General features: G+C 41.0%; 1 protein-coding gene across 1 annotated transcript in view; it reads left to right on the top strand.

Annotated features, from left to right (window-relative positions):
- PREX2 (phosphatidylinositol-3,4,5-trisphosphate dependent Rac exchange factor 2) overlaps positions 1–11,315 on the top strand; it is a 189,038-nt gene that overhangs the window by 869 nt on the left and 176,854 nt on the right. The window lies entirely within an intron of this gene.

Genomic DNA, 11,315 nt, shown 5'->3' with positions numbered 1-11,315 from the left:
GGGGTGTGCTGCTGGTGCGCAGCAGCTGCTGGGCATTAAAGCCACATGCGGCAATTCCCTCCTGCCTTGCCGTACCGGGGCAGCCGGGAAGGTAGCGAGTCCCGGGGAGAGCTGTGTTGCAGCAGTTCTAGCTTCCTTCTACGTCTGGCTAGCACTGTTGATGGGATTATTTGTGCCAGGTAATACCCTAATCACAAAGGCAGGAGTTTTCGCTCTCTCAAAAAGCCAGCGTGACAAATTATTACAGAACAGATGTAAGCAGTGTTTCATTTGCGCATGGTCTCGGTAGCATCACTTTAGGACCCTGTTGAGATAATTATGTCCAAATCAGCTGCTTAAGTTTGCAAAAGATTTCACAGTAGCTCCCTCATACTTTTCTCTCCTCCCCTGTCCCACTGAAGCGGGGAAATCCTTCAAACTGCAAACTTCCTGCTTTGCTGCCTTGAGATCTCCGAACTTTCTGCTTATTATCATGAAAGAGGAAATTCTCGACTTGGCTGTGACAGGGAGAATAAAAGCACAGACACTGGAGTGAAATAAGATCTACAGAGTAGCTTATTTTCTCCATATGTTTATCCTCAGCAGAACCATGAAAAATGGTAAATGCTCCAATGTGTTTTCTATTTTCTTAAAGAAAAAAAAAAGTAATGTGTATTTGAGAAAGGGGCTGTGCAATTGCATTTACATGTTTCCATTTAACAATCAGATTTTACCTTTTGTAAAAAATATCTGTCCTAAGGGAACACTCTTCAATATTTTATCTTAAGCCTCAAATTTGGTGTATGTCAGTGTCTTAGGTCATTTCAGCAAATTTAAAGAATTTGTAGTATGTTTCATTTTGGACTCTACATAAGACTCTACATTTTGGACTCATTTAAGACATAACCCATATTGGTGTTCAAGCAGTAAGTGCTCAGCTCCTTCTAAAGAGCAGACTCTGAACGTATTTCAAGTTTCATCCAAATCTTGAATTCAGTAACAAGTCTTTTTGCAGTATGGATCAAGATGATCCAAGTAAATCATATGGAGAAAGGGAGGAGGGCTGAAGTTAAATGCCTGGTTCTATGTCATGTTTTTCATATTCATTAATGGTTGTGAACAGGATTCAAGTGACAGTTCAGGGATATAAGAACTTCACAGGGAAATGTCATGCGTTTTAACTGTACCTCAGCCTTGGCTTGAGGAAACAACTTCTGAGCTTTCCTTGGCCTACCTGCTAGAGGGCAGCTGTGGTGGTGGATTTTACAACGGGGGACAACTGTGGACTAGGGCTAGTATCGAGACCATCACATTTATTTTACATAAGCCATCAAAACCGTCATTGTACTTGTTTTTATCGTTACTTCTTGATCTGGAGGCTAGATCCTCCCATCTAGGTGTCCTAGGCTTATGGTTCGGTAGGTTTATGGTTTTCGTAGGTTTTCCTAGGACCAGCTCTTCTGAGATAGAAACACTGTCCCAGTTTACTTTGTTTCATGCCATGAGGTGGTCTTGGGGCACACAGCCTGGGTTCCTTTTGGATGGAAGGGAACTGGAAAGTTTTCTGTAGGAGCACCTTGAGCTGCTCATGAGCGTGCAGTTCCTGGGACTGGTCTAGAGCTGATCTGAAGTCATCCTTGTCCCTGCCAATAGTGTGAGGTCCCAGCACTGACTATTTCTCTGTCCAAACCAAGTTTCTCAGGACGTCCTAAATTAGAGGCAGCCTGAGGGATTGAAGTTCCAACAAAAGTTGAGTTAGGCTTCCAGGTCTCAATACCATCAGTAGAGCTCACTGTGGTATAAACAGTGTTTCCTTTATGATTGAAAAGCTGAAGCCGTTTATAGTCTTTCTGACAGAAAACCTACAGTTTTCACTGAAATTAATAGAGTTTTCACTTAGATAAATGAAAAAACCGTGTGGTTTCAGTGTTGGAGCCTAGTTCTTCTGCGGGGTTACAGAATGTAATCTTTTATGATGGGTACGGTTCATATGGAGAAGAACATTAGCACTTGTGTAGTAGTGGTGGGCGAGAGAGCTAACTTTTCACTCATTTGGACTGAAATTTTAATTTTGTGTACCTGCCCTGTTGAGGAGGCAGTTAAATTAAGGAACAGAAAAATTTGATCAATTTTCTTCAGTTGATTGTTATTGCGTAGGAAAGGGACGGTATGTAAGTGGGATTTGTGTGAAAGCATAGTGTACATCATACCTCACCTAACTCATTTTCCTGAGTACTTCATGAGATCTTTTGAAGTGAATTGATAACATCTACGACCCCTTTTTCTGAGGCAAAATTACACTGTTGCAATGGGCAGTATATAATATAAACAGATGTGGAAGTGAAGCATAAGCCTGATTTATCCGAGCAGTGGGAGGAGGAGACCCCTGTTGCTGATGCAGTCATGTTGGGGAAATGGCCCTTTGCCTGGTACAGCTTGTGGCTGGCTGGAGAACCACAGAATCACAGAGTCATAGAATCATTGGTTGGAAAAGTCCAACTGTACCTGTCTACTACTAAACCATGTCTCTAAGCACCTTGTCTACATGTCTTTTAAATACCTCCAGGGATGGGGGCTTGACCACTTCCCTGGGCAGCCTCTTCCAGTGCCTGATAACCTTTTCAGTGAAGAATTTTTTCCACTCTAACCCTCCCCTGGCACAACTTGAAGCCATTTCCTGTTGTCCTATTGCTTGTTGCTTGGGAGAAGAGACCAACACCCGCCTCACTACAACCTCCTTTCAGGGAGTTGTAGACGGTGATAAGGTCTCCCCTCAGCCTACTCTTCTCCAGACTAAACAACCCCAGTTCCCTCAGCCACTCCTCATGAGACTTGTGCTCCAGACCCCTCACCAGCTTCGTTGTCCTTCTCTGGACATGCTCCAGCACCTCAATGTCCTTCTTGTAGTGAAGGGCCCAAAACTGATCACAGTATTTGAGGTGTGGCCTCTCCAGTGCTGAGTACAGGGGCATGATCACGTCCCTACTGCTGCTGGCCACACTATTTCTGATACAAACCAGGATGCTGTTGGCCTTCTTGGCCACCTGGGCATACTGCTTGCTCATATTCAGCCTGCTGTCGACCAGGACCCCCAGATCCCTCTGCCATGCAGCTTTCCAGCCACTCATCCCCGTTGCATGGGGGTGTTGTCACCCAAGAGCAAGACCTGGCACGTGGCCTTGTTGAACCTCATACAGTTGGCCTTGGCCCATTGATCCAGCCTGTCCAGCTTGCACTGCAGAGCCTTCCTACCCTTAAGCAGATCGACACTTCCACCCAACTTAGTATCATCTGCAAACTCACTGAGGGTGCACTCACTCCCCTCGTCCAGGTCATTGATAAAGATGTTAAAACAGAACTGGCCCTGATACTGAGCCCCGGGAACTTGTCACCGGCCTCCAACTGGGTTTAATTCCATTCACCACCAGCCTTTGGGCCCAGCCATGCAGCCAGTTTTTTACCCAGCAAAGAGTACGCCTGTCCAGGCCACAGGCAGCCAGATTCTCAAGTAGAATGTTGTGGAAAATGGTGTCAAAGGCTTTGCTAAAGTCCAGGTACACCACATCCACAGCCATGAAGAGGTAGTGCAGAGTTTACAAGGAGAAAGTGACTTTGGTGTGTGTCAACGTGGGAAATGCTTTGCTGGCTTCCCTGCACTGGAAACACGTCTATTACATGTTAGACTTATTTAGGTTCTTCAGTGTATATTGGAATTAAAGAGCGTCTCATTGAGGACAAATTTCTGGTTGGTTATTTGAAGTATTTTTGTTCCCCTACTCCTCTGTGATTCTTCATTCTCCAGTTATCACCAGTGTAGTGAGAAGCAGCTGGGTTTGTGTATTCTGCCAAAAGTCTACAAGGCTATTATGTGCAAAGCAGAAGATTTAATATATTAATTATTTTATTAGGTAGATGTAGCCGAGTAGTCATTCCCATGTGAGTTCATTCACCTCTTATTTTTGGCTTCATGCTGCATGAATAGAGTATATTGTTTTTCATCTGCACTCATCACAGATCAAATCTGAGTGGAAAGGTCTGGTTGTATTAATATTATTCTTTTGGATCTCCTGAATCTTCCAGTAATAAACAATAGTAGCTCAGTAGGTTGAGACATAAGTAATACTGAGCAATAACAGGTTTGGGCCAATGTGAGTGAGGTATGTAAACATGCATGAGGTGGATAAACTTAAGCCCCCCCCGCAGTAGTCGCAGCAGTGTTGGAGGGAGCAGGCATGCACAGGAAATTATGACGAAAGGCTTACACTTTTCCTTCAAATATTTAATTATAACATTTGGAGTGTCATTGCAATACCAGGGTTTTTGTTCTTATTAGCATTTAGCATTTCTTAAAAGAAATTAATCTAGGGATGGAGGAAGGCACTACCTAAGGCACTTACCTAAGGCACTAAAATGCTTTTGAAAACTATCTACAGATGGAGTTTATGAAGAGCTACAATATGAGGTTTCGATTACAAACTATTGATACTTTACTGGCTAAATTAGCAATTGGGATTTTTTTGCTGCTGAGTGATCTCTCGGGTGATCATATCATCTTCCTATGGCAAAATCTTTGTTTTCCACTGAGTGAGAAGCTGCACTTGCAAGGATAGAGGAGTATCTTTTTCCAAAATGCACTTTCTGGAGGGGAGAGAAAGCATCAATTGGTGAATATTTACACTGTCTAGAATAATTAGATGTTGTCCAACTGTGTAACTGACTAATTAAAATTACCTTTAGTGTTCATGGTAAAGATGCTTTTTTAAAAACTACTGTGACTTAATCAATATTTACCTTATCTATTTCATTCTTTACAGCAAACAACCAAGTGTCTCTATTTAATGTGCTCTGTGTAAATAAAATGAAAATTTCCTATTTTGCTCTGTAAGCACAATTAGCTAACTAGAGTAAAACTGGATAAACTTTTCCAGGATTCTCCTTGGTCCACAATTTTATGCTGGGGAATATACTTGACTTTTTAATGAATGTTTAAAAATAAGGATTTTTCTAATTTTCTTAATGTAAGGTTTCATTTACTGCATAAGTCATGGTACTCACCTGAACCCTCAACGTACCAGTAGTAGAGAGACCAGTAAAACTGTGGGTAGAAGTTGCTGAGAAATTAAGAAGTATTTAATAGTAAAGAGTTGCCAAAAAGTGGCTGGCTTAATTTCTCACCTCGTAACTTGGTATAAGGCTTAATTTTTATGGTTGTGCTTTAGACTGACTCACTGGCCAGTAAAGGCAAACCAAGCCATGAAAAACTTCAGGATGTAGATACACTGCAGGGAGATAGGCTAGATACAATAGTAGGTAAATATATATGTTAAAAAAATATATAAATGTGTATATATATTTGTGAAAGAAATTTTATTTTGGAAATGTAATAGATCTCCTACACTTGGTACTTCAGGGATAACCATGGAAGTAGAATTTATTTTTTCTATGACAGGGATTGTTTTTCTGGTGCAGTTTCGTGTTCTGACAAATTTGACATTGATGGGAATAGAAGCAGATGTTGGCATTTGTGTAAGCCTTCTAAAACCCCACGGCCTCAACTGGGGTGACTAGTTAGATCCTGAAGCAGCTGGGGGAAAAAAAAAGCTAGTTTATTATGTAGACTGTAGAATGGTTTACGGAATCTCCTCTGTGAATATATACATTTCTGCCAGTTAACTCTCAAATCTCAGTCTAATGCCATTAGATCCTACTGTAGTGTCTTCTCTCCTCTCTTCTGCTTGCACTAAAGTCGAGAAAAGGTTTGTTTCCTTTAAATGTGTGCCCTGTTAAGGGAAGCTGAGTTCTTGTTTTTCAATGGGCTTAAAGACATTTTTTTTCATAAGGTTTACCACCCAGCCTCCTTGGTGGCTGTGTGACTTCTCAGGATCCATATTTCTCTGCCACACTGAGCCTTTCCTTTCTCAGGTATTTCTCTGACTGTTGAGTAGACTAATTAGTGGGACAAGTGATTAATAGTAATTGAGACACCAGGTACCAGCAACTAAGGATTTGTGTCCTGGATTGAAATTTCTCAAATGGTTATGCTAGATGATGAAATTAGGTTTTGGGCCTTTCACAAGAGAACCACTTTTAAATGATCTTTTATGGCTGTAGTTTGATACAGTAACGTGTGTGTGTTGATTTTGTGTGTATGTGTGTATATCATAGAATTATAGATCTTAAGTTGGAAGGGACTCACAAGCATCATTGAGTCCAACTCCCTAAACATGTTATATGTGTATCTCAGTTACAGTAATGATTAGTGACTTCATAATGGTTTGCATAATTGCATTTATATTTTATAAAAGGGATTTAAGTGAATGGAAGGGAAGGGTTTTAGCTGGCTGCATTTTTTGATAAGGTTATGCGATTTCCTTTCTCTTCAGGAAAAGAAAAGCACCATTCTATGGCTACTTCGTCATAAAAAGTCAAAAGGAAGTGCAAACACAATTACCATAGAAAGTCAATATCTTTTCCATTCACTTCCAGTTTCTGCTGTTTGTAACTTGCTTAAGCATTACAAAAAATCGGAATGTGGTATTCTATTCTTATTTGACTTTGCTTGGCCATATCACTTGTGGGCTTTATCAGAGTGAGGGTAAATGCTTAAAAGCTGTTTATTTCTTTGTAACCCCTGCTCCCAGGGTTGAATACATGCTTTATGGAGTGGCTAAGCAGGAAAGATTATTCACATCTCTACTAGCTGAGCACAGAGTTCATCCAAGGTATGACAATGGCAAAAAGCAGAGGTTTTTCAGAAGAATTTTCAAGCACATATCTTATCTTGTTTGGAAGTGTAAGGTATTATACTGCACTATACTCCAGAGAGATGTTTCATACTTTTCAATGGATTTCCTCTTACTGCTCTCAAATGGACTTGGACTGCATTTGGAAAGCTGCTCTTTAAGAAAAAGACGTGGTTTGTTTAGCTTTCAGTGAAAAGCCTGAAATACTGAAAGGAGAAATCTTTGTTTCATAGCATTTAAGAAACTTTTCTGTTCATAAGACTTACTGTAGACTGAGATGTGTTATGCTGAAGACCGTGATATGCTTAGGGATGTTGTACAACTTCTTGATTTATCTGTATTTATAAATATCATTATATTTGTGGTGTTCCAGTTATTCCTTTGCTTTGCCTTATAGCTCAGTCCTGACTCTCCTGCCACATATATTTCACAGGTTTGGAATGTGAGCTGCTCATTTAGAAGAGACTATTTGGAGGGGACTGTCAATATGTCCAGACTTAAGTTACCCTGTGCAGCCTAACGCTGTTGAATAGTATGCTGTTTGCAGTGATTTCAAATATTTATGGAGACATATTTTTCAGCCCTCTTCAGTAGTAATTTTTGTCACCATTTTAAAACACCAAGTGCTTTGAAACTATGCATTCCAAGGTTGGTTTGTATTTTTTTGGTAGGGTTAGCATGAAGAACAATTTTGTCAAAGCAGAGGAATTCAAAATTAGTAACAGTGTTACACTATAGGAGGAACTGAGAAGTTCTTCACATTGGAAACCAAAAGGAACTGTATTTTGGCCAAAATAAACAAATCCAAACTGGCTATAGTTGACCTAAGATACTGGTGGGGGCAACTTGCCAGTCTGTAGAAGCCTATAACCATGTGTCTGTATGTTAAGTATATGTCCCCTTTTGGAAAGGAATTGGGCTAGCCATAAATCAAGTATAGACTTAAATAAGATAATTTTTATTAATAATTAGAATAATTTAGGCTCTACCTTTTTATATAAGTATTTTGAATAATTTTGTATCCTTGTGTACTAATGCCTATGCTTTTTCAGGAATTCTGTATAACTATTTTTGCTTTAATTCTAAACTGCATGCATATTGGTTCAATTTTCTGTTTTGGACTGGGCAGGACAGTCCCCGTCTTTGGTGAATAAATTGTGTGCATTGGTGTGGGACTCGAGAGAGAGCTTAGGGACAGGCTACTCAGGAGGAATATAAAGACGTGCAAGACTGGAGATAGCAAAGCCAAAGCTCAGCTTACATTGAAATTAGGGATGTGAAAGGCAACAGAAAGGACTTCTGTAAGTACATTGCTAGCAAAAGGAAGTCTAAGGAAAATGTGTGCCTGCAGCTCAGTGGGTCAGTGGGCCTTGTGAAAAGGGGACATAGAAAAGGCTGAGGTACTCCATGCTTTTTCTCCCCGATTTTTCACTGATAAGGGTTTCTCTTAGGCCTCTCGAAGCTTACTTGCAGATTTTGTGAGAATATGTCATTGTTTACAGTAGAAGAAGGCACAGTTACAAAGTACACAAGTCTCAGATCAGATGGGATGCATCTGAGGAAGCTGGTCAATGTCAATGTGAGGCCTATCTGTCATCTTTGAATGGTCATGGTGATTGTGAGAAGCTCCTAATGACTGGGAAAACACAAATGCCAAACCTAGCTTCAGGAAGGTCAAGGAAAAGGATCTGGGGAAATGTAAGCTCATCAGCCTCACCTCAGTCCTTGGAGAGATGATGCCATGAATCATCTTCAAAACCACTTCCATGGAGCTGATGGAAAAAAAAGTGATTGGAAGCAGCCTCTGGGGATTTGCCAACTGTGAATCATGCCTGATCAACCTGATTGCCTTCTATGAGGAGATGACTGGGTTAGGGAACTCGGTGAGAGCTATGGATATTGTTTACCTTGATTTAACCAAAGTCTTTTGCATGGTCCGACGTAGTGTCCTTATATCCAGACCTCATCAATTTGGACTGGATAACTAGACAATAAAGTGGGTAGGAAACTGGTGGATCTGTTAGACTCGAGAGACAGTTGTCAACAGCACAGACTACAAGTGGTGGCCAGTTATGAGCATTATGCCTCAGGAACCCATACTGTATCATGTCTTCAGTAATGTCCTGAGTTGTGTGATAGGAAGGTGCACTTTTAGCAGAAAGATCTCAAGAGGCTGGAGTACTGACAGCACTGACAGGAGCCTCATGAAGTTCAGTGAAGGCAAACACACGAGTCCTGCACCTGGTATGGAATAACACTATGTGCCACTACAGGCTAGGGCCCAGGAAGCAGCTTTCCAGAAAGGGCTCTGGCAGCGCTTGTGGACAAGAACAGGAACATTGCACCCTTGCAGTGCAGAAAACAATCAGCATTCTGGGCTATTTAGCAAGTTTCAGCAGCAGGTCAAGGGAAGTGATTCTTTACCCTCTACTCTAGAGTTGTGAGACCTTTGTGTACCCAGCTTTGGGCTCCCTAGGTCAAGAAATAAATTTATATACTGGAGCAAGTCCAGTGGAGGGCTAGCAAGGTGATGAGGAACCTGGAGCATGTTACTTGCAAAAAGAGGCTGAGAGAACAAGGCTTTTTTGACCTTAAGAAGAGGAGTCTCAGTGAAGTTTTTTGTATTGTCTGCATTTCCTTGATGGGTGGATATGGAGAAGCCACAGTCCTCCCAGAATTGCACAGAGGCAATGGAAAATGGGAAATTCCAACTCAATGTGAGAGGAAAAACTATTGTTTACCGTGAGGATGGTTGAAAATTGGAACAGGTTGCCCAGAGGCTGTGGGATAGCGGTATCTTGTTCAAAGCTCAACTGGGCAAGACTGGGCAACCTGTTCTAGTTGACACTGCTTTGCTCAAGTGGTTGGGCTAGATGACCTTTGGAGGTCCCTTCCAACCTACATGACTCATCAATTTTGCCATTTTTTTTTTTTTTTGTTAGTATGATGGGGAAAAAGACAGATTATCTTGAAGTTTCAACTCTTCAGGAGAGCAAATTTTTTAGGGTTGCGCCTCTACTTTGTTTCCACTGTCCTCTGAAATTGCAATGCAAATGGCCAGGCTATACTGTTCAGCAAACAAATATTCAAAACCCAAAAGGAAACTTGGATACATAGATATATTTTCCACTGTATTGTATTTCCTCAGGAAACAGATAACCTGGTGCTTCTGTAATATTTTCTGTTCAGAGATCTCTCAGTGCATTGCTGTCATTAATAAATCAAATCTGAGTAGTTCTACAAATGGGAAACTTAGTGACAGATCTTGATTTTTGGGTCCCAGTGGAAGTTTGTGGCAGAGCCAGAAATACAACCTGATGTCTTGTTTCCTAGTTCAGTACTTCCAGCAGGCCTTTCCTTTTACGTATCATAGATGCTAGATGTCGGTGTCTACTTAAAATGCCTGAGAAACTGCAAGGATAATTCTTTGTGGAAGCTTTATTGCTCCTGTGATTCTCTCATGGACTGTTCACAGCTGAATTTACCCTATTGTAGGGAGAGAACTGAGATGTTAGGGGACTTCAGGTCCTACGAGACCTCCCGATTCTCCTTTTTGCTTTTGACAGCCTGGCTGCCAAGTCACCTGGCATACCTCATGAGCTTTCAAGTTCAAGGCTGAAGAGCATGAATTTATTGTAGGGGAATTATGGTTGGACTTGATCTACGGTTGGACTTGATGATCTGGGAGGTCTTTTCCAACCTTAATGATTCTATGATAATGGGTGGGAGAAACAGCTAGAACTGAAGAGCAGTGGAAAGAACAGTAATAAGATGTAGGAGGGTTGCTTGCTTTATTTCGATGGCATTCATGTGATGCAGGCCCCCTGACAAATTGGTAATATCTTGCTGAATGGAGCTGAGTAAATAACCCACTCCTTGACCTTCCTAGGGAAGTTTTATATGCATTCTCACTTCAAAATGAAATGTAGCTTTAGCTGCTGGTATTTATACCTGAAGTTTAAATACAGTATATGTATTCATATGTTTGCTTTCTAAATACAGTTTTGCCTATTATAACAACTAGACCAAGTGACCAGTATCAACTGATAAGTGAATTTATATGAAAAAAGATTTTAATATTTTGTCCTGTGAAATACACTGTTAATTTCTCAGGCTGTTTAAATGGAGTCATTCCTAGATAGACGGATGGATGTGTTCCTACATGTTGACTCAACAATCCCAGCCTCCCTATGCCAAAACAAAAAATGATGTGATAGAGGAGCATCAGTGGAGACAGAACTTTTTTAGACAAGTCTCGGAAAATAGCTTGTTGCCCTACCAGGTATCCCTGTTAGTAACGTGTTATAGGCAATCTCAACAGGAATGTGGTTATTTTTTTGGAGAGCTGAGTTGCTTCAGGTGTGTACATGGTGCCTTCTGTAATATTTAAAGATGAGGTGTTAAGAGCTCCATCAGGGATATAAAGCAATTGAGTACCATGGATTAGTCAGGAGCAATCAGCTGGCAGGCTGAATAGAAAAAGAGAAATAGGCTGCAAACGTGGCAAATATCTAGGCCAGGAAGAGTTATCCATGAGATTTATGCAGTTAATCCTCATTGTAGCTGGTTTATTTGTGAGCTGGGCCATGAGAA

Source organism: Egretta garzetta, unplaced genomic scaffold, assembly GCF_000687185.1.
Source record: "Egretta garzetta isolate BGI_Z169 unplaced genomic scaffold, ASM68718v1 scaffold251, whole genome shotgun sequence".
In the NCBI taxonomy this organism is placed as follows: domain Eukaryota; kingdom Metazoa; phylum Chordata; class Aves; order Pelecaniformes; family Ardeidae; genus Egretta; species Egretta garzetta.
Note: the sequence above shows the minus strand (reverse complement) of the source record. Positions and strands in the feature narration are given on the sequence as shown.